General features: G+C 48.0%; 2 long non-coding RNA genes across 5 annotated transcripts in view; both read left to right on the forward strand.

Annotated features, from left to right (window-relative positions):
• Nucleotides 1-20,642, forward strand: part of LOC139358485 (uncharacterized) — a 142,466-nt gene that overhangs the window by 59,621 nt on the left and 62,203 nt on the right. The window lies entirely within an intron of this gene.
• LOC105496124 (uncharacterized) lies at nucleotides 7,706-16,245 on the forward strand. Of its 2 annotated transcripts, none has more exons than XR_011613439.1 (3): nucleotides 7,706-8,367; nucleotides 9,602-9,699; nucleotides 10,486-16,245. It is a non-coding gene; the product is annotated as an uncharacterized lncRNA (long non-coding RNA). The 2 variants fall into 2 exon arrangements; XR_011613440.1 differs by lacking the exon at nucleotides 9,602-9,699 and adding an exon at nucleotides 9,757-9,832.

Here is a 20,642-nt window from a genome sequence, read left to right on the forward strand (position 1 = left end):
CAGCCTCCAGCCAGTTCTGTTGCATGGGGCAGGGTCCCTGGGATGATTGGCAGGCCTCAGACTGCTGCAACCTCTGCCCCTAGCCCTGAGGTGGTGGTGGTAGTGGTTCCCTCTGATAATGACATACTCCAGTCTTGCATGACCACAATGCCTCATGAGCCCACAGTCCAGAAGGGGCCCGGTGAGCAGGAGCTGAATTAAAATAGATAAATACAGCCTTCCTTCCCCCATTCCTGCTCCTCCCCCCTTACTCCCCTCATTCCTGCCACTCCTGAAGCCATGGGTGAATAGTTTCTCAGTCTCTGCCTTGCTGAGCTGGGTTAGTTGGGTTAGCTGGATGGACATCTCCTTATGGATACCAGAGTAAGGAGACACCCAGAACCAGCAGGTGGGATTTTAGAAAGTGCTGTTTGGCTCCGACCAACCACTACTCCCACCCCATGCATAGCAGGGTTAGTTTCCTCATCAACTCTGGTTTCTGATTCTTATGTTCTGCTCCTAAACATCCCATATTCTAACATTGTAGTCTTCTGACTTTTTAGAATTTTCACATCCTATGCTTCTTACACGAATATTGTGGAGTTCTGATTTCTGCCCTTATGTTCTAGATTCTGAGTCTTCAGTATTAATTTTGTTGGGGTCTACCCATTCAAATAACAATAGAGAAAGACTATATGCATAATACTAGTCATTACAGTAGCAATTAACATCGTTTTGACCTTGGTTTTATTTAACAGTGTTATTTTTTGAGAATTTTCTAAGTGCCAGACACCATTCTAGACAGCATACAAATAAATAGCTAAAAATAAATAAATAAATGTTATTTTAGAAAGTGAATTAAAATTAATAGTCAAGGCAGGACTCACTAAGAAAGTGACAGTATTTTCTTTCTACTTCTTTTAGTTATTGAGATTTGAAATCTCAGTTGATGAGGTGGATTTATTTCTCCTTGCAGGTCATTCAGTTTTTCCTTCATGTATTTTGAATCTCTGCCATTGGGGGCATAAATATTTAGAATTGTCATATGCTCATGATTAACTGACTTTTTTTTTTTTTTTTGAGATGGAGAGTCTCGCTCTGTTGCCCAGGCTGGAGTGCAGTGGCAGAATCTCAACTCACTGCAACCTCTGCCTCCTGGGCTTAAGTGATTCTCCTGCCTCAGCCTCCTAAGTAGCTGGGATTATAGGTGCTCACCATCATGCCCAGCTAATTTTTGTATTTTTAGTAGAGATGGGGTTTCACCATGTTAGTCAGGTTGGTCTCGAACTCCTGACCTCGTGATCCACCTGCCTTGGCTTCCCAAAGTGCTGGGATTACAGACGTGAGCCACCGCACCCAGCCTTAACCTTTTTAATCATTATAAAATGACCTTATCTTGTCTGGTAATATTCTTTGCTCTGAAACAAACATTGTCTGATATTAAACTTAGCTACTCTTCCAGGGTTATTTTGATTACTGTTAGTTTACATCTTTGTACTTTTAACTTGTGTGTTTATACTTAAGGTGTGCTGTTTTGAAGGTTGGGTCTTATTTTTTAAAAACAAAACCAATATTTGGGTCTTACTTAAAAAAAAAAAATCCAATCTGACAATCTCTGCTTTTTAATTGAGGGTATTTAGACCATTTACATTTAATGTGATCATTGACATGGTTAGATTTAAGTCTATCATCTTGCTGTTTGTTTCATTTTTGTCCCATCTGTTCTTTGCTTGCTTTTTCTTCTTTTTCTGTCTTCTTTTGTATTAGCTGAGTCTTTTATTATTATTTCATTTTAACTCCTCCTTTTTAAATTATATCGTTTTACCTCCTTTGTTGGTTTATTAACTGTAATTTTTTGTTTGTTATCTTAGTAGTTACATTAGGCCTTACAAGGCTGGGTGCGGTGGCTCACACCTGTAATCCCAGAACTTTGGGAGGCTGAGGTGGGCGGATCACCTGAGGTCAGGAGTTTGAGACCAGCCTGGCCAACATAGTGAACCCCTGTCTCTACTAAAAATACAAAAATTAGCCAGGTATGGTGGTGTACGCTTATAGTCCCAGCTACTCAGGAGGCTGAGGCAGGAGAATTGCTTGAACCTGGGAGGTGGAGGTTGTAGTGAGCTGAGATAGAACCACTACACTCCAGCCTGGGTGACAGAACAAGACTCCATTTCAAAAAAAAAAAAAAAAAAAAAAAAAAATCATGTACTTTCATTTCCTTCCTGGCCTTTTTGCTGTTGTTGTGATACATACATATATGTGACAGACTCCACAAAATGTTAGTATTTTTGTTAAAATGCTAAGTTATCTTTTTTTAAATTAAATAATCAGAAAAAAATGTATGTATTTAACTCATGTAGTTAACATTTCTGGTGACCTCCATTCCCTTATGTAGATCCAGATTTCCATCTGGTATCATTTTCCTTCTGTCTCAAGGATTTCCTTTATCACTTCTTGTAGTGCACATCTGTTGGTGACAAATTCATTCAGCTTTTGTATGTCTCAAAACATCTTTATTTCATCTTCATTTTAAAAAGATATTTTAACTGGGTATAGAATTCTAGATTGGCAGGTTTTTTCTTTTATTAGCTTACAAGATGTTGCTTCACTATTTTCTCCCTTAAATTGTGTCCAACAAGAACTCTGCCATTATCCTTGTTTCTCTATACTTTACAAGCCTTTTCTTTCTCTGACTGTTTTTAATATTTATCTGTTTGTCATTGGTTTTGAGCAATTTGCTCATGATGGGTAATTTCCTTCTTGTTTCTTGTGCTTGAGGTTCGTTAAGCTTCTGGGTCTGTGAGTTTATAGTTTATATCAGATATGAAATATTCTTAGCCATTAATTTTCTATTTCCTCTCCTAATATATGTGTCAAAGACACATATATTAGGCTTCTTGCAGTTGTTCCATAGCTCCTAATACTCTTGCTTTTTTGGATTTTCTTTTTCTCTGAGTCCTTGATTTTGGGTCGTTTCTATTTGCTATGTCTTAAAATTCTCTAATCTTTTCTTCTGTCACATTGCATATTTTTCATTTCAGACATTGTAGTTATCATTTCTAGAAGTTCGGTTTGGGTCATTTTATATCTTCCAAGTCTCTCCTTAACTTTTGAACATGCAGACACATGAAATACAATTTGAATACTTATTTTAATGTTCTTATCTGCTACTTTTGTATCAGTTCTGGGTCAGTTTCGAATGATTGATTATTATTCTCACATGAACCATGTTTTCTTGCTTATTTGCATGCAGGATAAACTTTGGATGCCAGACATTGTGGATATTACCCTTGTTGGGTGCTGTACACTTTTATATTTCTACAAATCTCCCTCAGTTTTGCTCTAAGATGCAATTAAGTTACTTGGAAACAGTTTTATCTTTTCTAGTCTTGCTTTTATAATTTGTTCGGTGGGTCCAGAGCAGTGCTCTCTGTTGAGGGCTAGTTACGTACCACTGTTGAGAAAAGACCTTCCTGAGCACTCTACCCAGTACCCCAGAAATTATGAGGGTTTTTCTGTTTATTAATATTTCTGGTTTTGTGTGAGTGCTGAGCACTGTTCTCTGATCTTATCAGATGATTTCCCCCCCTACTTCAGTGTAGTTTTATCATACAAAAGCACCAACCAGTACTCAGTCTAATACTCAAGGGGGACTTTCTTCATATCTCTGGAATAGTCTCTCCGTGCAACTCTCTCCTCTCAATACTCTGTCTTGCAAACTCTGCCCTCTTTGTCCTTCCTGGACTCTCAGCTCTATTTCCTTAACTCAGGAAGCCTGCTGGGTGCTGCCTGGGATCCTCCTTCCTGCACTAGGATCTGAAAACTCTCGCCGAGTGGTAAACTGAGCCATGATAGGGCTCATCTTGTTTATTTCCCACTTCTCAGGGATCATGATCCTTTATTGCCTGTTGCCTAGAGTCTTAAAAACTATAGTTTCACATATTTTGCCTGGTTTGATTTGTTTGTTTGATTGTTTCAAGCAGGAGAGTAAATTCAGTTTCTGATACTCCATCTTGGGTGGAAGCAAATATGAGAAGGTGACATTTGAACACAAACTTGAAGGGGTTGATGGAGTGAACCAAGAGGATATGGGAGCGGGGAGAGGAAGAAGATTCTAGGCAGTGTGAACAGCAAGTACAAAGGTCTTCTGTGTGTACAGCTGAGAGTGTGGGTAGTGTGTTTGAGGAAAGAAGGGAGCAAGTATGGCTGGAGCAGAGAGTTATGTGGGGAAAGTGGGGAGAGGAAGGGATGAGGTGCCAGCTTGTGTAGGACCTTGCAGGCCATGATGAGGATTTTGGCTTTTACACCAAATGAAATGGGAGCCATGGGAGGATTTTGAGCAGAGGGAGGACATCTTTTACAGGATCTCTGCATCGATTGGAATAACTGAAAGAGACAAGAGGGCAAGGGAGAAAGCCAGAGACTTGCTGGGAACCGGTGCACTAAGCCAGGTGAATGCTGGTGACTCAGACACATGAAAGGACACACGATTAAGGGGGTGAATAATTAGGAGCGGGGATGAAGGAGGCTTCTGGGGTGCTGTCAGTGTCCTGTATCTTGATCTGGGGGAGGTTACATCATCTGCTCACTGTGTGAAGATTCATTGAGCTGGATGTACACTTCTAAATTGTGTTCACAATTGAATTGAATACATGAATATATTACTATATAAATATACTATATATGTATAAAACTTAAAAAACAAAGTAGGGAGATGAAAGTGGCTTGGACTAGACTGTTATCAGTGGAGGTGGGAAGAAATGTGTGCATTCTAGATCTCTTTTATAGGTAGGTTCAACAAGATTTGCAAACAGATCTAATGTTAGATGTGAAGAAAGAGAATAGTCCAGGATAATGTCAAGTTCTCTGGCTGAGCTACAGCAAAGACTGAGGGCCTGCTGTGCACCAGAGTTTGGGTTAAGCTCTATTAACCTATTTAATCTTCATGGCAATTCTAGGAAGTAAGTCTGGCAAGAGCCATTTCCGAGGTTTTTGTGGGGCTACTGGGAGCCTTTCCACCAGAAGTGTAGTTTGTGTGATGGATTCCAGAGGTAGCGGTGGCCACCTTTGTCTCCATGAGGTTAGAGGCTGCCTGAGAGTGAAGCCTACAAGGAAGAAATCAAAGCCATGATAGAGAGAGAGACAGGATCCTCACAGTAACATGTCAACACCTGGATTCAGCCATACCTGAAGCCAGTGCCCTGGGTTTCTCAGTTATATAAATTAATAATTCATTTTTTTTCTTTCTTTCACTTCTAACTGAAGAGTCCAGACTGATATAACTTCTTCAGATGTGTCCCCTGTCTGCATCATCCCATGGACCGTCAACAGCAGCTACATCCTCTCCTTACCGTTGCTTTCTTTTTTTGAGACAAGGTCTCTTTCTGTTATCCAGACTGGAGTGCAGAGGCGTAATCACAGCTCACTGCAGCCTTGATCTCCTGGGCAAAGCAGTCCTTCTGCCTCAGCCTCCTAAGTAGCTGGGTCTACAGGTGTGTGCCATCATGGCCAGCTATTTTTTGTTTTTTTCTTGTAGAGACGGGGTCTAACTATGCTGTCTAGGATGGTCGTGAACTCTTGGATTCAAGCAATCTTCCTGCCTTGGCCTCCCAAAGTACTGGGATTACAGGCATGAGCCACCGTGTTTGGCTGTCCTTACCATTTCTAATGTCTGCTCTGCACTTTCTCTCTCTGGACCTTTGCTCCTACAGGTCCTCCTTTCCAGAATGCCTTTCCTCCCTTACCTTCTGCCCTCACATCAAAACCAGCCTCCTACTCAAAGTCATCCTGACTCCACCAGCTGAAAGATGGAGCTGGCAGAGTGCTTAGGTACCAATCCATTTTACAGGTGGGAATACCAAGGTCACTGTGAGACAGGGCAGATTTGTGGTCAAGACCCGCGTTCTGACTCTCTGAGACTCCTTCTGTGATCCTCCGGGACAGCCTTTTCTGTGCCCTCCCTTGCATGGGGTTGAACAGCACTTTTCACAACAATTTATACTCTCCCATACCCCAACCCTTGCACATGCTGTTTCCTCAGTCTGGGATGCCCTATTCCATTCTGTCCTTCCAGAAAGGGTACCACTTGAACTTGGAGATTCAACTCAAGGATCAGGCTTCCAAAAGCCCTCTCTTTTTCCCAGGGTGGCTCAGTGTCCTGCCTGGTACTCCCGCAGTACTGCCTCTGGTACCTCCATGAACCTGTTTATCCATTTGTTTTTTAGGTGTCTGTTTCCTGTTTGTCTTACCTTTTAGGTAGGGGAACTGAGGCAGACCTCCTGGCCAAAGAAGGCTCCCAATTGGTGTTTGTGAATCAACAAACACAGAGAGAGAAAGAGCCCCGTGGGGTGGGGTGGGGGGTGGAAAACCAGCACTGGGCATGGGGGCAGGATGCCTGAGCTCTAGTCCAGCCACCACCACTCTAGTGTGTGGCCTCATGCAAGTCATGTCCTCTCCTTAAGCCTCAGGTTTTTTTGGCAGTAAAAAGGACAGAACATCATAGTAGTTAATACCTTAGGCAGCCTGGATTTGGATCCTGGCTGTGTGACTTTAGGCAGGTTACTCCAGCTCTCTGTGCCTGTTTCCTCATTTGCAAAATGGGGACAATAAACATACCTGCTTCATAGGGTATTTGTGAGCATTAAATGAGTTAATGTTTATAAAACTTTCGAACCATGCTTGCTCGGCACATCATGTAGGCACCCCAGAGTGAGAACCATTAAACAAAGGAAACCCTTGCCTTCCTGAGAGGAGATGAGAGCTTGACAAACTGTAAAGTGCCATGGGAGTGAACTATGGTCATTCTCAGAGGGTAAAGTTGCCTGGGAAAGGCTGACTCTGACATTGACTAGTGTGAGTGTGTGTCTTTGGAGAAACCGTGTCACCTCCCTGGGCCTCAACTTCCCCATCTATCAAATGGAGGAGTTGGTCTAGGGCAGTTGGAGTTAAAGTGCTTTGTCTCTTTGAGCTTTTATGTCCGTGTCAGTAGAGTGGGCTGAGAGCCGCACATCTGTCACGGGCTCCTGGTGAGAATGAAATACGATGATGGGCCGGACGCGGTGGCTCATTCTTGTAATCCCAGCACTTTGGGAGGCCAAGGTGGGTGGATCACTTGAAGTCAGGAGTTCAAGACCAGCCTGGCCAACATGGTGAAACCTTGTCTCTATTAAAAATACAAAAATTAGCTGGGTGTGGTGGCACGGGCCTGTAATCCCAGCTACTTGGGAGGCTGAGGCAGGAGAATCGCTTGAATCCAGGAGGCGGAGGTTGCAGTGGAGTCATTGTGCCACTGCACTCCAGCTTGAGCAAAAAAGTGAGACTCTGTCTCAAAAAATAAATAAATAAAATAAAAATATATACTAATAAGGCCGGGCGCGGTGGCTCAAGCCTGTAATCCCAGCACTTTGGGAGGCCGAGTTGGGCGGATCACGAGGTCAGGAGATCGAGACCATCCTGGCGAACACCGTGAAACCCGGTCTCTACCAAAAAATACAAAAAAACTAGCCGGGCGAGGTGGCGGGCGCCTGTAGTCCCAGCTACTCGGGAGGCTGAGGCAGGAGAATGGCGTAAACCTGGGAGGCGGAGCTTGCAGTGAGCTGAGATCCGGCCACTGCACTCCAGCCCGGGCTACAGAGCGAGACTCCGTCTGAAAAAAAAAAAAAAAAAAAAAAAATATATATATATATATATATATATATATATATACTAATAAAGAAATACAATGATGTCTGCAGCACTTGCCAGTCATGCCTGCCACATAGCAAGTAATCTCTCATAACTGTCACTGTTATTCTGGCCCTGACATTCCAGGGTTCCTTGAGGCGGGGCAGGATGGGGGATGAGCTGGGCATCATGAAGGAAGGTGCAGATGTATCACCTACTGACAGTTTAGAAAAGGGAAGGCAGCCATGTGACCCACAGGCAGTGTCCCCCTGCCTGAGCTTTATTTGCGGGGCTGTGGTGTCGGTGAGCAGGACAGAAACCACCACGCCCACTGGAGAAAGAAGCACATGCTGCTTTTGTGAGTTCACAAAGGTCTCGGTCTTCCAGGGCCAACAGTGTCCCCACCACATGTGACCACCTCAGAACCATCACCCACCACCTGCCAGGGCCTGGAAGTTGGAATCTGAGGTGGAAGGAGAGAGCAGGGGCCGACTCCTGGCTGCTCCCCTCTCTTGCTATGTGACCCTGGGCAAGCCTCTGCACCTCTGTCCCCTTTGTCCTCTCTTGTCACATAATGAGGTTTTGAGTGTCTTAGATAGGGAGGATGTCTCCCATCAGGAGATGCGATTATTGGCCTAGACTGGGCAGGATCTCCACCTGGGCCACAGGTTGGGAGGCGGAAGTGAAGCTGGTGGCATGAACCATTCTCAGTGACTTTTCGCCAGGGTGAGTAGGAAGTAGTTGGGAGCATTGAGGCCTCACTCTCCATCCTTAAGATGGAGCACAGACTGGCTGGCTGAGGCCGGGGGCTCATCACAGGATGGAGACAGATTGGCAGACAAAGAGGAGGCAGGCAGTTGGGGCTGGGTGCCCCTGGGGAGGAAGGCGGGGAAAGAGCAGGAGGAAAGAAGGCTGGGCTTGTGTGCAGCTTCACAAACTGAGCCTGCAGAGTCTCCAGCTGGAGGTTGGGACTGGACCTTCCCCCTGAATGGGCAGGGAAGGAGGCTTGTTGGCCCAGCCCTCTGGGTTCTTGAAATAAATGAGGGAGGGCCTTGGGGGGTGGTAAATTGCTGAGGCTTTGATAAAACATTCTCCCCTTCCCACAAAACACACACAGGCATGCGCACGCGTGTGCACACACACACACACACACACACACACACCCCCGGCCACACTGCTCTGCATATCTTACTGATTGTTGTCCTCTGTGACAGCAGTTCTCCAAGTTGAGTGCATTGGAAGGATCGGTTAAAATGCAGATTTTCAGGCACCATCTCTAAGTGTAGGGTGTGGCCTGAGAATGTGTATGTCTTATAAGATCCTGGTTGATCCTGATGTTGTGGGTTCTGGGACACACTTTGAGAACCACTGCTCTATTGAGTGGCCTCTCAGTTCGGGTCTCCCTCGGTGCTGGTGCTGGGAAAGAGTTAGGAGAGCAAGGAGGTTAGTGGGGGCTGCTGCCTATGAAACACAAAGCAGAAGGGAATGGAATTGGCCAGGAGAACCTCAGACCACAGTGCAGGCTTTCAGAGTCCACTCTCTGGGGGTCTCCAGAGTAAAGATTATCCACAGAGAAGACCCATGTGGGGCAGAAATGGCCAGGCCCTGGTGCCTCTGCTAGCTCAGTCTGGCTGGGACAACCTGGGAAGAACAGGGCCTCAGTCCCCAAGCCAAGGCGGCTTCTGGAGGAGCCATAGCTGGAGGCTGTCAGCTCACTGCCCTCCTTGCTGCTGAAAGACAAGCTTTTTCTTGAAGGGAGACTGTGTCCCGTCCACAACTGCCCCAGGCATCTACCACATATCAAGCTCTGTGCAGAGTGTTTACCTGGACAAATGCAGTTTCAGATCAGAGCAACCTGGCCACCCAAATATAATCGTCCCCATCTAATAGATGGGGAAAATGAGGGATTAAGTCATCTGCCCAGTGGTGGAGTCAAGATTTATCCCCTCTTGTGCCTTAGCACTCATCTCTGTCAGCTTTCCTGGGTGGTGAAGAACATTAGCTCCTTTTACACCTGAGGAATCTGAGGTGTGGAGACGTCAATGACTTGCAGTTGAGGTAGGTAGAGGCTCCGGGATTCCAACCCTGCTCATGTCCCTCTCTTTTAATTTCAAGATGCTGTCCCTTGAGTAATAGGGGGATGTAATGGCAGAATCTTGGGGCTGGAAGGAGCCTCCCTGGCATTTGACAGGTGGGTACACTGAGGCCCAGGGAGGCAATCAGCTGTGCCTCAGTGCCTCTCTGCCCTGAAGGGGCTCCCTGTTGTGTGTGGGGTATAACCCCCTACATCATTCATGCATTCAGCACACACTGGGAGGCACCCATTGTGGGTCAGTCCCCCAAGCCAGAGTACTGTTGGTGAGTGGGCAGGCAGACGTGGTTGCAGAGGGTCTGTGCAGTGATCGGGGATGCACTGGGGATTGGAGGGGGCAGTTGACACGTGTGGGGGTGCATGCAGGGAGGTTTCCTGGAGGAGGCAGTCTGAGAGAGGAAGAGGTGAGAAGAGTATTCAAAGATGAGAAAAGAACAGAAACAAAGGCTTGGAGGTGGGAGAAGTCATATTGCCTTTAGGAAATTGATAGAATATCAGTAGCTGAGATAGTGTGGGGAAGGTATAGCCAGAAATGAGGTGGAAAGTGGAAGCTTGGCCTGGGGAAGTGGTGGAAAGCTCTGGACTTGAACCATGACCCTGGTTCTGTTCAAGACAGGGCTACTCTCTGCAGGGCTCTGAATTCTCCAGATTTTCCTCTTACCTCTCCGAACCCCCTGTGGTGGCCAACCCCTAAAATAGCCCCCAGTAATCTTTGAGTCCTAATAACCAGCAGGATTTTGTGTAAATGACAGAGTGTGACTTCCAAGGCTGGATCATAGAGTGTGTTGCAGCTTCTGCCTTGGTCTCTGGGTTTGATCTCCCTGGAAAAGTCAGCTGCCGGGCTGTGAAGTCACTCAAGCAGCCTGCAGAAAGGCCACATGGAGAGAAACTGAGGTCCCACCTGCAGCCAGCATGGACTTGCTAGTCATATGACTGAACCACCCTGGAAGTGGATGCTCCAGCCCCAGGCAAGCCTTCAGATGACAGCAGCCCAGAACCACCCAGCCAGGCCTGTTCCATATTCCTGACCCAGAGAAACTGAGACATACTAAATCATCATTTTGTTGTAAGTCACTAAGTTTTGGGGTCATTTGCTGTGCAGCATCAGATAATGAGGGCTTCTCTGTGCCCTTTCTTGGCTTCTTCTGTTGCTCCAGCTGCCATCTGATGAAAGTCTGATGAAAACCAAAGGCCCTCCTTCAGAAAAGTTCAAGTACACACAGAAAGAAATGGGGATGCAATTTCAAAGGGATCACAGGCCATCTAAAATCAAACTTCAGACCTTCAGATCCTGGCCACCAGTGGACGTGGAACCTGAGTGAGGAATGAACAGTGTCTCAGTACTGAGCTGTGGGACATGGTGGCTGCTGCAGGGTCTTCAGCTTGGTCATGGCAGGGTGCCTATGGCCTACATTCCTTTCTCTTCCTCTTCTCTGTGTCCTTGGCAGACTGCCCCTGCAGAGGAGGCCCGTGGGTGCCCAGACTGAGTAGGTAAGTTTAGCTCTAAGGGAACAGGTTGAGAGATCCCATCTGGTTGTGTACAGGCAACTTCTCAGCCAAGCTCTGCCAGTTGCTGGTTTTCATACGTGGCTGATGTCTCCACTTCAATACAGAACCTGCAGGGAATGCAGGCTGTAAACGCAGCCCCTGGAACCAGACTGTGGGCTCAGCCATGAGACCTGGGGGATGTACTTCACCTTCCTGACTTGGGCTTTTGAATTGGAGGCCAGAAGTCCACCCTGAAGTGTGGCTGTGGGGTGGAAACAGGCCCTCCAGCAGGGCAACAGGATGGGCTCTTTGCCTGGCAGCTCCTCTGGTTCTTCAGCCCTTAGCCTCCAGTCTCTGGCTCTGGTCAGTGGCTAATTCACCAGCCCCCTTATGGGACCCCCTGCTCCAGAGTGCCAGGATTTCCCGTTGCGGTGGCCAGGGCTATCTGGAGCCTAGCATGCAGCTCAGGAAGCAGCTCAATGCACGTGGGACGTGAGTGGGAGCAGAGGGCAGCCTCCCTCTCCAGACCCCTAAGGATGAGTCTCTCTCCCTCCTTGGTGCGGACTTTTCTCTTCTCCTTAAATCTCCACTTGTTTCTTCTTCCTTTATCTCCTCTACCTCCTTCTCACTTCTTCTACCTTTTTCCTTCTTTTCTTTTTCCTTCTTTCATCTTCATTCTTCTCTTTTCTTTCCTCTTTCTCCTCCTCTTTCCTCCTCTCTTTCTTTTCTTTCTTTTTTTTTTTTTGAGACGGAGTCTCGCTCTGTCACCCAGGCTGGAGTGCAGTGGCCCGATCTCAGCTCACTGCAAGCTCAGCCTCCCGGGTTTACGCCATTCTCCAGCCTCAGCCTCCCAAGTAGCTGGGACTACAGGCGCCCGCCACCTCGCCCAGCTAGTTTTTTGTATTTCTTAGTAGAGACGGGGTTTCACCGTGTTAGCCAGGATGGTCTCGATCTCCTGACCTCGTGATCTGCCCGTCTCGGCCTCCCAAAGTGCTGGGATTACAGGCTTGAGCCACCGCGCCCGGCTCCTCCTCTCTTTCTTTTGTCTAGTCTTTCTTCCCCCTCACCTCTCCTTTTCCTCCTCTTCCTTTTCATAATGATTAAGAGCATGGTTTCTGATGTCAGCCTCCCTGGGTTCTAATCCCAGCTCTGCCACACGCTGGCTGTGTGGCGTTGGGCAAGTCACTTAATTTCTTTGTGTTTTGGCTTCCTGGGCTGCACAGTGGGATGCTAACAGTGTCTCTCTTGAAGGGTGCCATGGGTGTCAGGTGAGTGTTAGCTGTTCATTGTTAATGTTCTTCCCTCCCCTTCTCTTCTTCTCCTCCTGGTCTTAGAAGTCTGTCTTCCTCCCTCTCTCCAAGCCCTGTCACTTGGCTCTTACGTCTCTCTGCCCAGCATCTTGGGCCTGTCTCTGGCCCCTGCCCTGCTGCCTCATCCTCTCACTGCACAGACAGGAAGGAGAGCCCAGGCCTGGGGCCAGGTTGCCTCATGAACAGTTGCTGAGCCAGGTGGCTGGAGCTCTTCCCTTGGGCCCCGCCCATGATGAGTTCGGGAGCTGCCTTTGTGCACCCGTGACAGCCTCTCCTGGCGCCTCATTTGGCAGAGCCGTGCATCTGGCCCACTTACTGCAGTGGCCTTGGAAGGCAGAGTGCTCTGGGGCTCCCTTGTCATCCACCTGCGTGACCCTGCATGAAGGGTATGCCCAGCCCCCAGCTGGACTGCCAGACCCACAGGCACCCTTGGTGCCCACCACACAGCGGGAGTTCATCCACAGATGGGCACAAATAGTGATACCAGACAGTTCCTCTGACTCCTTGCTGTGCTAGGCACTGTTCTAAGTGCAAATTCCTTTCATCTTCACAGCAACCCTTGCAGTGGGGGCTATTATCATCCCCATTTTAGAGATGAGCAAACTGAAACACAGAAAAGCATAGGAAATTGCCCAAAGTTGAATGAATGAATTAAATGACAACTCAGGAAGAAAGGTATTTTACTGAGGAGTGACAGGCCCATGGTCACACAGATAGTAAGTGGAAAAAAATCAGGACTGGAACTCAGGACTCCAACATCATCTCCCACCTGTCGATAAGCCCAGTGACAGCAAGGCTGGCACTCCCTCATCCATGGGGTTGAGGCCAGTAAGAGCTGCATTTGTGGAACACTGGCCAAAGCAAACCCTCTGTGCTGAGGGTGCTTTAGCCAGTGTCTCAAGCCTCTTTGCAGTTCTTTTTTTATTTTTTTTGAGACAGATTCTCACTTTGTTGCCCAGGCTGGAGTGCAGTGGCACAATCTCAGCTCACTGAAACCTCTGCCTCCCAGGTTCAAGCCATTCTCCTGCCTCAGCCTCCTGAGTAGCTGGGATTACAGGCGCGTGCCACCATGCCTGGCTAATTTTTGTAGTTTTAGTAGAGACGGGGTTTTGCCATGTTGGCCAGGCTGGTCTCAAACTCCTGACCTCAGGTGATCCGCCTGCCTTGGCCTCCCAAAGTGCTGGGATTATGTGTGTGAGATACCATGCCCAGTCGACTGAAGTTCTTTGAGAGTACTGTTCCCATTTTCCAGATGAGGAGCCTGAGGCCCAGAGAAGGCAAGCAACATGGCCAAGGTCACACAGCTAGTAGGTGTGATTCCAAAGTCCCACTTTCTGCCTTCCACTATGGAGGGAATGTCCCATCGGGAGATGCCTAGGATGGGGGCTAAAGAAAGGCAGACCCGACACCAGCCTCTCTCTTCTGTCTGCTGTCAACACCATATCTTGGTGCCACTCTGCCCACTATTTGTAGAGAAACCTGGGTACCAGCCTCTTCACTTTGTCTTGGAGGCCAGGCCAAGCAAGGATCACTGTACCCACTTTTCTTTCCTTCCTTCCCTCCCTCCCTCCCTCTCTTTCTGCCTTTTTATTAAGGTATAAACTACACAAAATAAAGTACATAGAGCCAGGTGTGGTGGCTCACACCTGTAATCCCAGCACTTTGGGAGGCCAAGGGACCCCCCAGCCAGAGCCCGGAGCTCAGAGCACAAATGCTCTCCTTGTTGAGGGTGGGGGAAAAAATCTCTTTTCAGGTGCCAGCCTTAAAAAGAAAGAACAAAAAAGGTAACTCCACAGATGACCTTGATATGTGACATGGGCAGCCCTTCACACAACCACAGAACTGTCTACAGCTGCCCCAACAGCTGACCCCTCTGCCAGGCAGAGTTTTCTATCAACCAGCAACAGCTCCCAGAGGTTTTGTTATCCCCATTTTATTGATGTAGAAATGGAGGCTTGAGGCCAGGTGAGGTGGCTCATGCCTATAATCCCAGCACTTTGGGAGGCCGAGGCAGGTGGATAACCTGAGGTTGGGAGTTTGAGACCAGCCTGAACAACATGGAGAAACCCCGTCTACTAAAAACAAAAAATTAGCCAGGCTGGTGGCACATGCCTGTAATCCCAGCTACTAGGGAGGCTGAGGCAGGAGAATCACTTGAACGTGGGAGGCAGAAGTTGCCGTGAGCCAAGATCGTGTCATTGCACTCCAGCCTGGGCAACAAGAGCGAAACTCCGTCTTAAAAAACAAAACAAAACAAAAAAAGAAATGGAGGCTTGATTGACTGAAGTAGGAGGAGCCAGAGCACAGGCTTTGGAGCCAGAAGAGCTGGGACCAGCTCTGGGGCTTTGGGTACATTACTCCACATCCCGGAGCCTCCTACTGCTGACCAGATTGCTTTTGCAAGCATTGTACTACATCTTCACACAATCCTGGGAGGCAGCTGTTACGAACCCCATCTTACAGCCGGAGACCCTGAGGCTCAGCGAGGGAAGGGATGTGTTCAGAGATGTGCACAAAGTGGAAAAACGTGAAAACATACCTCATCGTGCAGTGTTATTGTGCAATTTGAGTTGAATGAGGGATAAGAATGTGAATGGATCCAGTCCACAGTAGGTGCTTATTTAAGTCTTGCATGGGGTCTAATAGCTGGTGAGTGGCAAAAGGAGAACTTGTACCCAGATCTGCCTCACCCCAGAGCCCACGTCTGAGCCTCTTTATCCATGGGAGGCCATCAGCATGGTGCCTGGCACCGAGTGAGCCTTTGAGAAAGGGTAACTGGGTCAAAAATTATTTTCATAAAGTTGAAAACATGGATCTTATACAAATATATAGTGAGCACATGTCAAAGTGTTATTTAACTCATTAATGACGGAACCGGTAAGATGGCAAAGCAGATTCAAAGGAGGATAAGATGGCAAAGTTAGCTATGACATTGGTTAATGTCTTACAAGGCACCAAAACCATAAACTTTAGCGTTATTTCTTCTACAGGTCAGAAATCATTTGCAACTTGTGCACTTTTTAGAAGTTACTGGGTAACTTTGCTTAGAATCAGGTGACCCAGGCTCATCAGACAGTGCCTTAGCTTGATATTGAAAGGGTACACAGACACCCTTTTTGTCTTATTTCCAAGTTTTGGGTATTTTTTCTTTACAGTTATTATTACTGTCACTCCACTTCTCTCTGATGAAAGGCTGCTCACAGGCCTCACAGGTTCCCAGGAGCCCAGGGACACGCAGACCCCACCCCACCCATTCACACAAGGACACAAGGGGCAGAGCCTCTACCCACAGATGAACTCGGTGGTGCCCAGGCACACAGGCTTGATGGCAGGGCACGCCCAGGCTGAAGGGGCAGGCGGGAGCCGATGCGTGGTCTATGGCAGCCCAGCCTCTTTCCTCAGCAACCATGCCATAAAAAGATCCCTGCATTATTTGTCAGGTAAAAGAAAGCGACCCGTAACTAGTAGCGTGGGCGTCTATCCAGCTTAATACGTGTGTATGTGCAGACACATTTATGAGTGTGCATGCAGAGAAAACTCTCTGGGGAAATACCCCCTAAACTGACAGCCATGGGGAGTGAGGATGAAGGGGAAACAATCCTGTAAAAGAAATTCAAAAACCGAAGCCCACTGCATTGTTTAAATTGGTTACATCCAACTTGTTTTCCCGTGTTATTTGTCGCCTGTTAATACACACACACACACACACACACACACACACACACACACACACACAGAGAGAGAGAATAGGATAGACTCTCTCTCTCTCTCTCTATATATATATATATAATTTTATTTTATTTTATTTTTTTGAGAGGGAGTTTTGCTCTTGTTGCCCAGGCTGGAGTGCATTGGCGCGATCTCGGCTCACCGCAACCTCCGCCTCCCGGGTTCAAGCTACCTCCTGAGTAGCTGGGATGACAGGCATGTACCACCATGCCTGGCTAATTTTTTTTTTTTTTTTTTTAAATTTTCAGTAGAGACGGGGTTTCTCCGTGTTGGTCAGGCTGGTCTCGATCTCCCTACCTCAGGTGATCCGCCCGCCTCGACCTCCCAAAGTGCTGGGATTACAGGCATGAGCCACCGCGCCCGGCGGGATAGAATATTGCTGTAAGGCTATCTGGGGGACTAGGAATGGAATGGTGCTTGCGTGCGGGGCTTTTCCACCGTTTCCCTTCTGTACTCAGGCTTCCACCGCTGTTGTTATTCCCTCCCCGGGAACACACCTCTACCGCCGTCTCTGGGACAGACCCCAGTCGCATGGGCCAGGAACCGGGATGTGCGCTTCGCTCGGGCCCTGCGGGGGCGGCGCGGGAGGGAAGAGGTGCGGGCCTCGGAGGCGCGGCTGGAAGCCCTCGCCCACCCTTCCCGGCCAGGCCGGGTCCGCAGCTGACGGTGGGGGTGGGGAGCAGATGGACGGGGCGCCGGACGGCTTGGGGGTCCCCTGGTCCCGTCCAGGTGGCTCGGGCCGACTCCGGGCCAGCTGCGGGGGCCAGGGAGGGGTGGGCAGCCCGGCTGGGGAGGGGACCCCGTTTTCCATGACAATGCCGAGGCGGCGCGCACAAAGGCGCCGCAATCAGCGTTTTATTGGTTCGAGTTAATTATCTGAGGCTCGGAGGGGGCGGGCGGGGCGAGGCGATTCCCTGGTGGGGATGGGGAGGGGGGCGCCGAGACCCGCAGAGGAGGGGGCGATGGGAAAGCAGCTTTCCCGTCTCCTCCCCCGCCCCGGGTTTCGTGGCAAAGCGCCATCGCCCCCTGGTGGGGCCTCATTCATTCCTCAGTCACTCATTCGTTCACCCTTTCTCAACCTTATACCGGGTTGCTGTATTGCACAAGTTTAGGGTAAAGTGCTGAGAACAGGGCAAGTGGGCCACATTTTTAAATGCCCTGTCGGGAGCTGGGTCCCTCTCGGTTGCCATCCTCACCAGGAAAGGGCGCTCAGCCTCGCGATGCAGATGGACTTAGACCATCAGAATGCAGCCCTGCACGTGATACAGTAAGGACCACACAGGGGATGAGGGCCCAGTGAGGCCCTTCGGGAGAGGAAGGAGTCCCAGATGGCTCTCTGGGGGAAGTCTGGTCTAAGATGACCAGGTGAAGGGGTGGGGGTCAAGGGAGATGAGGGCATTGCAGGAAGAGGTTTCAGCTATTGCAAAGGGGTTGCAGTACGGGCAAGTAAGGTGCACTCTGGGGAGAGTAACTTGCACTTACTGTGCGAGGGGAGTGGAGGTGATCAATGACGTAGGTAAGTGGGCCAGGGCCAGATGACAACAGGGCCACCTGCAAGCGTGGGCTGAGGGTGGGGTGTCAGATCGTTTCATCATTTCCAGTTTATCCTTCTCCCCTTCAGATTTGGAGAGGATTGGGCTGCCCCCACCCTTGTAAGGGTTTAGGCATTATTCCCCCTTGATTTCTGCCCAGTTGTCTCACTGGTCTCCCTGTATCCCTTATTTTGCCCTTCAATCTGCCTGCACCCCATCCTCCAAAATGACCTTTTTAAAAGCAAAGTTCAGTGGCACTACTTTTCAAAATCACAAATGCACAGAATCTGTAACCTGGTGGTTGCACATGACAGAAACCCTATAATAATCATGGTTTAGGTTGGGTGTGGTGGCTCAATTCTGTAATCCCAGCACTCTGGGAGGCTGAGGCAGGCGGATCACTTGAGATCAGGAGTTCCAGACCAACCTGGCCAATATGGTGAAACCCTGTCTCTACTAAAATACAAAAATTTGCTGGGCGTGGTGGTGTACACCTGTAATCCCAGCTACTCAGGAGGCTGAAGCAGGAGGAGAATCACTTGAACTCAGGAGGCAGAGGTTGCAGTGAGCTGAGATCGCACCACTGCACTTCGGCCTAGGTGACAGAGTGAGGCTCCAAAAAAAAAAAAAAAAAAAAAAGTCATAGTGTTAGAGGCATTTTTCTTTTCTTCTTCTTCTTCTTTTTTTTTTCCTGAGACGGAGTCACCTAGGCTGGAGTGCAATGGTGTAATCTTGGTTCACTGCAACCTCCACCTCTTGGGTTCAAGAGATTCTCCTGCCTCAGCCTGCCAAGTAGCTGGGACTACAGGCGCCTGCCACCATACCCAGCTAATTTTTGTACTTTTAGTAGACATGAGGTTTCACCATGTTGGCCAGGCTGGTCTTGAACTCCTGACCTCAGGTGATCCGCCTTGGCCTCCCAAAGTGCTAGGATTACAGGCGTGAGCCACTGCACTCAGCCAATAGAGGCATTTTTCTGTCATGTAAATAAAGTCTAAAGCAGGCAACCTAAAGCCCAAGCTGGAGTGCAGTGGCCTGATCTCGGCTCACTGGAACCTCCACCTCCTGGGTTCAAGCGATTCTCTTGCCTCACCCTCTGAGTAGCTGGGACCACAGGCACGTGCCACCACACCTGGCTAATTTTTTATATTTTTAGTAGAGACGGGGTTTCACTGTGTTAGCCAGGATGGTCTCGATCTCCTGACCTTGAGATCTCCCTGCCTCGGCCTCCCAAAGTGCTGGGATTACAGGCGTGAGCCACTGTGCCCGGCCCCCAGATGACGAGTCTTTTAGTCAGTAGAAAGGAGAAAGGAGCCAAGGAGGGAGGAAGGTTCCCTTAAAGACTATTTTGGAAGTCACATATAATCTTCTTGTTGACATTCCATTGGCTAAACTTGATCACATCGCTACACTAATCTACAAAGGAGGCTGAGAAATATGATCTGTGTTCCAGGCACCATGTGTCCAGATGAAAATTGAAGCTCTTATTTCAAAGGAAAAAGTTCAGTCCACGGTCAGGCGTGGTGGCTCACACCTGTAATCCCAGCACTTTGGGAGACTGAGGCTGGTGGATCACCTGAGGTCAGGAGTTCGAGACCAGCCAGGCTAACATGGTGGAACCCCGTCTCTACTAAAAATACAAAAATTAGCTGGGCGTGGTGGCGTGTGCCTGTAGTCCCAGATGCTCAGGAGGCTGAGGCAGGAAAATTGCTTGAATTTGGGAGGCAGAGGTTGCAGTGAGCCAAGATTGCGCTGCTGCCTTCCAGCCTGGGTGACAGAATGGGACTCTCTCAAAAAAAGTATCAGAAAAAGTGCAGTCTGGATATTGGGAAATAACAGTCTATGCACGCTCAGGAGTTCCATGTCTAGGAGTGTGTCCTATAGGTGTACTTAACCCATGTGACATTTGACACATTTACAAGATTATTCACTGCAGCATTGTGACAGCAAAAGACTGGAAACAACCTAAGTGTCCTGTAATAGGGGATTGGTTAAACAAATTATGGGACATTTATACAACGGAGCACAACCTAGCCACAAACACACATGAGGAAACTCTCAGTGCACTGATATGCAATGGTATTTAAGATGTTTCACTTTGGAAAACAGTTTGGTAGTTTCTCATAGAGTTAAACATACACCTCTCCTATAACCCAGCAAGTTCAGCCCTAAGTTTTTGCTCAGAATAAAAATATGTATGTATATATAGCTCCACAAGGACTTCTATGCAAATATTCAACAGAATTTAACATGTGATAGACAACAATTGGAAGTGGCCCAAGATTGATCAGCCAGTGAATGGATAAACTGGTGAGTCAAATATTACACTGGAGTTTAAATGAGTGATCCAATGCATGCAACCACATGGATGAATCTCAACACATGCTGAATGAAAATAAGCTGGATACAAAAAATAGCATGTTGTAATGATGCCATTTATATGAAATTCTAGAAGAGGCAAACCAATCTATGATGACAGAAAGCAGAGCAGTGGCTGCCTCTGGGGTGGAGGAATGAACTGGGAAGGAGCATAAAAGAATTTCTTGGGATGCTGGAAATGTTCTGTGTCATGATTGGAGTGTTGATTACACAGGTGCATTTCACTGCATGTAAGTTATACCTTGATATTTTTAAAAAGTGGGGTGCAGAATTTAAATTATGGAAGCTGGTATGTGTAAAAAGCAAGGAAATTTGCTTGTATCTGCATTGACTGTGTAGAAGAGACTTGTACTAGTGATTGTGGGAGAGGAACTGGGTAGGTGGGGGCTGGGGAAAAGGGACATTTTGGGCCATATCCTGTTATAACTGTAGAATCTTAAACCAATTGAATGTACTACCTAATTAAAAACT

This window comes from Macaca nemestrina, chromosome 15 (genome assembly GCF_043159975.1).
Source record: "Macaca nemestrina isolate mMacNem1 chromosome 15, mMacNem.hap1, whole genome shotgun sequence".
Lineage (NCBI taxonomy): Eukaryota > Metazoa > Chordata > Mammalia > Primates > Cercopithecidae > Macaca > Macaca nemestrina.